The sequence below is a fragment of the Schistocerca piceifrons genome, chromosome 8, assembly GCF_021461385.2.
Source record: "Schistocerca piceifrons isolate TAMUIC-IGC-003096 chromosome 8, iqSchPice1.1, whole genome shotgun sequence".
Lineage (NCBI taxonomy): Eukaryota > Metazoa > Arthropoda > Insecta > Orthoptera > Acrididae > Schistocerca > Schistocerca piceifrons.
Genome location: NC_060145.1, coordinates 261604394 through 261611630, shown reverse-complemented (window position 1 = coordinate 261611630; position 7237 = coordinate 261604394).

The following is a 7237-nucleotide window of genomic DNA, read 5'->3' as shown; positions in this document are numbered from 1 at the left end:
GCTCGGTCACACTTGCCGGCGCGTTAATGAAATCTCTCAGGCCCACTTTCTAGGTTCAGTTACCGCTACTCAGATAACAAATGGAACACTGACAGTCAGACTGTAATGGCAGCTCATAAGTGAACGTCGTTTAGCGGCTGGCGACCAGTCTGTCAGAGAGAGTTGATCACCATCATCTCCGAGATGCAGTGTCGTAACGGAGTTGAATGAAAGCAAACGTTTAGGAGCCAGAGACGACCATTCCGCTCGAAACCAAAGTACTGCGTGACTTTCGAGCTATAGCGAAGGCTTGAGTCACAGTCCACATACAGTTCCACAGTAGGACTACCTCTCCTACAGTATTCTGTAAAGCGATGGTCTTCAAACTGCGGCTGGCGAGCCTCGCGCGATCCGAATCAGTATTGCCGGCGGTTTTCAGCCGTATATAATAATAATATCTATCTAGCAACTAACAGCTGAATCCAAAAACGTTGACTAACGTAAGAATCTCCTTAAGGCTGTATTTTCCCCTCAAGAAGAAACAAAGTTCAGGGGCAATGCTATTTTACGGCATGCTTAACTTTAATTTAGATTGGTGAATTCGGCCACTAGCTATCTAAAGGTTGGTCGCTTACCTCAGTGAGAGAGGGGTAATTATGGCGGCCACTGCGACGTTAGAGGATGTGATAGGAGAAATATTTTGTTGTTTTCCTTCTAACTCAACGGGCGTACACGACTCGTACTGATCAGCTGCTATAATACAAATTTCGAAACGAAGTAGAAACATTTCGTAAATACACTCCTGGAAATTCAAATAAGAACACCGTGAATTCATTGTCCCAGGAAGGGGAAACTTTATTGACACATTCCTGGGGTCAGATACATCACATGATCACACTGACAGAACCACAGGCACATAGACACAGGCAACAGAGCATGCACAATGTCGGCACTAGTACAGTGTATATCCACCTTTCGCAGCAATGCAGGCTGCTATTCTCCCATGGAGACGATCGTAGAGATGCTGGATGTAGTCCTGTGGAACGGCTTGCCATGCCATTTCCACCTGGCGCCTCAGTTGGACCAGCGTTCGTGCTGGACGTGCAGACCGCGTGAGACGACGCTTCATCCAGTCCCAAACATGCTCAATGGGGGACAGATCCGGAGATCTTGCTGGCCAGGGTAGTTGACTTACACCTTCTAGAGCACGTTGGGTGGCACGGGATACATGCGGACGTGCATTGTCCTGTTGGAACAGCAAGTTCCCTTGCCGGTCTAGGAATGGTAGAACGATGGGATCGATGACGGTTTGGATGTACCGTGCACTATTCAGTGTCCCCTCGACGATCACCAGTGGTGTACGGCCAGTGTAGGAGATCGCTCCCCACACCATGATGCCGGGTGTTGGCCCTGTGTGCCTCGGTCGTATGCAGTCCTGATTGTGGCGCTCACCTGCATGGCGCCAAACACGCATACGACCATCATTGGCACCAAGGCAGAAGCGACTCTCATCGCTGAAGACGACACGTCTCCATTCGTCCCTCCATTCACGCCTGTCGCGACACCACTGGAGGCGGGCTGCACGATGTTGGGGCGTGAGCGGAAGACGGCGTAACGGTGTGCGGGACCGTAGCCCAGCTTCATGGAGACGGTTGCGAATGGTCCTCGCCGATACCCCAGGAGCAACAGTGTCCCTAATTTGCTGGGAAGTGCCGGTGCGGTCCCCTACGGCACTGCGTAGGATCCTACGGTCTTGGCGCGCATCCGTGCGTCGCTGCGGTCCGGTCCCAGGTCGACGGGCACGTGCACCTTCCGCCGACCACTGGCGACAACATCGATGTATTGTGGAGACCTCACGGCCCACGTGTTGAGCAATTCGGCGGTACGTCCACCCGGCCTCCCGCATGCCCCCTATACGCCCTCGCTCAAAGTCCGTCAACTGCACATACGGTTCACGTCCACGCTGTCGCGGCATGCTACCAGTGTTAAAGACTGCGATGGAGCTCCGTATGCCACGGCAAACTGGCTGACACTGACGGCGGCGGTGCACAAATGCTGCGCAGCCAACGCCATTCGACGGCCAACAACGCGGTTCCTGGTGTGTCCGCTGTGCCGTGCGTGTGATCATTGCTTGTACAGCCCTCTCGCAGTGTTCGGAGCAAGTATGGTGGGTCTGACACACCGGTGTCAATGTGTTCTTTTTTCCATTTCCAGGAGTGTACATGTTACAGAGACGATCATCTTTAAATGCGGTACACGTTTGTGGCAAGGAATATGTAATTAAATTAAGGCTATTGCAATGCAACGCAAAGAACAAAAGAAGAAATGGTATTAAAACATTTTGTAATTATTTGCGATCGTGTTTCATAATGCAAAACGCATTTAAATAGAAGCACAATAAATTACTGTTATTAATCAGGTACTCATCGGCTCACAAAGACAACACAACAAGACTTCGTTAGGCAACTCCAGTGTCACAGCTTTGGAGTTGCTAATCGTGGCGGTAATCTGAAACAGAGAACAGCCGACACGAAGTGTTTGAATTGTGCCAATTTTCCAGAATCAGTATCTGGCAGATGGCGGCTAACTTATCGCGACCTTACTATAGCTAGCGTATTGCGGGCCCATACATACTAATTACTGTAATTACCAATTAATAGTAGATCGGTACATATGCGGCCCGAGGTGCTGCTCCAGAATGTCAGTATTGGCTCTTGAGCAAACGAGTTTGACGACCACAGCTACAAAGTTTACCATGGGCGTGTAGGTACATCTGACTGCTCAGCTCAGTTTCTTCTTCTTGCCAATACAATTATTTATCATCAACTTTCGTAGCTGACGTGCGGTGCCCTTTTTTCCCACTCACAGAAGAATGCTTCTTCTCTGAAAGTATTCCTTCGTTATTGCGAGTTCCTTTTTTCAATTACTTGCAAGTTCCACGTCTGGTAGTCATCCCCATTTGTCAGCTCTGTCTTCAAAAAAGTGCCTCTATTTCCTATATTATCTGAGTCACTATGGCGAATCGATACACATGCTGATTGTACACTGAAGAGTCAAAGAAACTGGTACATCTGCCTAATAACGGTGTAGGACTCCCGCGAGCATGCAGAAGTGCCACAATACGACTTGGAATGGTTTCGACTAATTTCTGAAGCAATGTCAGATGGAATTAACACCGTGAATCCTGCAGGGATGTCCACAAATCCGTAAGAGTACGAGGGTGGAGATCTCTTCTGAACAGCACGTTGCAAGGCATCTCAGATATGCTCAATAATGTTCATGTCTGAGGAGTTTGGCGGCCAGCGGAAGTTTTTAAACTCAGAAGAATGTTCCTGGAGCTACTCTGTAGCAGTTCTGAATGTGTGGTGTTGAATTGTCCTTCTGGAACTGCGTAAGTCCGTCGATATGCACAATGGGCATGAATGGATGCAGGTGATCATACAGGATGCTTACGTACGTGTCACGCGTCAGAGTCGTATCTAGACGTATCATGGGTCCCATATCACTCCTACTGCACACGCCCCACACCATTACAGGGTCCCTTCCACCTTGAACAGTCCCCTGCTGACATGCAGGGTTCATGGATTCATGAGGTTGTCTCCATACCCGTACACGTGCAACCGCTCGATACAATTTGAAACGAGATTCGTCCGGCCAGGCAACATCTTTCCAGCCATCAACAGTCCAATGTCTGTGTTGACGGGCCCTGGCGAGGCATAAATTTTTGACTATATATTTTTGAATAATGGCTTTGAGCACTATGGGACTGAGGTCATCAGTCCCCTAGAACTTAGAATTACTTCAACCTAACTAACCTAACGACATCACACACATCCATGCCCGAGGCAGGATTCGAACCTGCTACCGTAGCGGTCGAGCGGTTCCAGACTGTAGCGCCTAGAACCGCTCGGCCCCCAAGGCCGGCCGAGGCATAAAACTTTGTGCCGTGCAGTAATCAAGGGTACACGAGAGGGTCTTCGGCTCCGAAAGCCCATATAGATGATGTTTCGTTGAATGGTTGGCACGCTGACACATTGAAATCTGCAGCAGTTTGCTAAAGTGTTGCACTTACGTCACGTTGAGCGGTTCTCTTAAGTCTTTGTTGGTCCCGTTCTTGCAGGATCTTTTTTCGGCCGCAGTGATGTCGATTTGATGCTTTACCGGATTCCTGATATTCACAGTACACTCTCGAAATGGTCGTACGGGAAAATCCTCACTTCTTCGCTACCTCGGAGAAGTTGTGTCCTATCGATTGTGCGCCGACTATAACACCACGTTCCAACTCACTTAAATCTTGATAACCTGCCATTGTAGCAACAGTAACCAATCTAACAACTGCTCCAGACACTTGTCTTGTATAGGCGTTGCCGACCGCAGCGCTGTATTCTGCCAATTTACATATCTCTGTATTTGAATACGCAAGCCTACTTCAGTTTCTTTGGCGCTTCAGTGTACATCTGTCCCTTATGGTCAGACCATGGAGATTGGTGACCCTCCTACATTGCTTTCACAGCCCGGCTCCAGATTCTATTCCAATGCCATAGACGTCTTATCTGCAATTCCTGAGGACTGCTATTTAACGGACAGTCGTAGGTTGTAGAATGTTCTATTCTGATTTAAGGAAGACAAGTTTCGCATGGATAAAGCTCATCAGGTTATCTGAAAATATAAGGGGACGACGACATTACAATAAATCCGGCGTATTCCTATCCTGGCCTACTATGGAAGCAAAATACGCTTGAAACCTGTTAGAATAAAATTATATAGAGAAACGTAACGTAACTTACCTTAAAAAACCAGAAACGTTCGGCCAAAATGCATGTGTCAAGAAGGCATTATACTGCATAAAACGTACTAAATGGCGATCTGTAAGGAAAGAAGTGTTGAAAATTAGTGAAATTAAATCACCGGGACCATGATGTTTTGTTTGTGGGGCGCTCAACTGCGCGGGTATCAGCACCCGTACAAATTCCCAACCTTTGCTCAGTCCAATCTCGCCACTTTCCATGAATGATGACGAAAGAATGAGGACAACACAAACACCCAGTCATCTCGAGGCAGGTGAAAAGCCTGACCCTGCCGGGAATCGAACCCGAGACCCGTGCTCGGGAAGCGAAAACGCGACCGCGAGACCACGAGCTGCGGACCACCGAGATCAGGCATGAATAGAGCGAAGGAGGAACCGAAAAATACGTAATTCCTCATGGAGGCGATGACAGCGTAGAACACGACCTCGCGCGCAAACTGTAAACAGCCGTACACTATAGCGGCTCCAGAGGCCCGTCCGTATTTACACAGTACATACATGTGATTGATAGGAACTCATGCAAAATATTGGGCTAGTAGTAATGACAGTCGCTATGCGGCGCTGCTGTCGGGTGTACAGTGTGACAACGACGTAAAATTCAAATAGTAATGAATAAATTAAGAAATAAATGAAACATAACAGAGCGTATGGGAATACACACAATGCAGATCATGCCAGAGGGAAAGCTACGCACAGAAACATAGGAAACCCCCTATGCTCAAATGCAGTGTAAAAGAATAATGAAATAAAATACAGGGTGACAATTATTGAACAATATGACAAGAAATGTAAGTTTGTTATGAACTACGGGGTGTACACACTTTATTCAAAATGTAAACGCCACGACAGATATTCCGATTTAGGTTATGACATGTTCGATATGCTTGCCATCATTCGCGATGATGTGGCACAGACGAATAGCGAAATTCTGCGTGACCCGCTAAAGTGTCGGAAAATCGATGCTGTCGATGATATGAATGGCTGTTTTCAGCTCAGCAGTAGTTTTGGGGTTATTGCTGTGCACCTTGCCTTTAATATATCTCACATGCACCGAGAATATGGTGCCATGGGTACCCCAGAGCCAGAATGCGGTCCCCAAAGTACTCCTCCAGGACATTAAACACTTTCCTGCTTCGGTGGGGTCAAGCTCCGCCTTGAATGAACCACATCTTGTCGAAATCGGGGTCACTCTGGATAATGGGGACGAAATCATCTTCCAAAACCTTCACGTACCGTTCGGTGGTCACCGTGCCATCAAGGAATATCGCACCGATTATTCCGTGACTGGACACTGCACACCACACAGTCACCGGTTGAGGGTCATGACATTTCTCGATCGTGAAATGCGGGGGTTCTCAGTTCCCAAAATGCGCCAAATTTGCTTATTTACCGACCCAACCAAATGAAAGTGGGCTTCGTAGCCCAAAAATGGCTCTGAGCACTATGGGACTTAACATCTGAGGTCATCAGTCTCCTAGAACTTAGAACTACTTAAACCTAACTAACCTAAGGACGTCACACACATTCATGCCCGAGGCAGGATTCAAATTTGCGACAGTAGTGGTCGGGTGGTTCCAGACTGAAGCGCCTAGAACCGCTCGGTCACATCGGCCGGCCGCTTCGTAGCTAAATGGAACCACACAACGCATATTAATTCCGATCATGCACCGCGGCCAGCCGCACAGTTTGAACATCCTAGCGCAAACCGTTCAGAACTTACGGTTATTTTATTTCATATAGTTGTATAATTGTCACTCTGAACGTAGAACAATAAAATAAAGATTAGACTGTAAATATATGGCTAAAAGGTAACAATGGAAAAAAGGTAAAATATAACGGCATACACGTGACAAGCAACCAAGGCCCTGCTAATAAAAAAGTGAAAACTAATAAACTGTTTAAAAATAATTTTCTGGGTTAACTCACCAGTTAGAAAGAAAGTACTGATTGCACAAAAGTGAGCAGTGAGAGTAGTATGTGGTGTTCACCCACGGACGTCATGTCCAAGATGCTACTCCTGGCGAGTGTAAAATGAATGTGCACAACGGATAATAATTAACGCTAAAATGATTTGGCCCTGCCTGACTACCTCCTGAAGCAAATCTTAGGATCACTTAATGGACTTTAACATATAAATTACAACCTAAACATAAATGAATGATTAAGGCAACTAATACTACTATATGTTAAACGTTGTTACTGCTTATATATTCATTGTAGATTTAAAAAAAAATTATATTACAAATTTTACATCTCCTAAGTAAAATTACTAATCAATTGCCAAACCCTACTCCTACTAATCAATTGCCAAACCCTACCCCTTATTCCACCCACATGAACCATGGACCTTGCCGTTGTTGGGGAGGCTTGTGTGCCTCAGCGATACAGATGGCCGTACCGTAGGTGCAACCACAACGGAGGGGTATCTGTTGAGAGGCCAGACTAACGTGT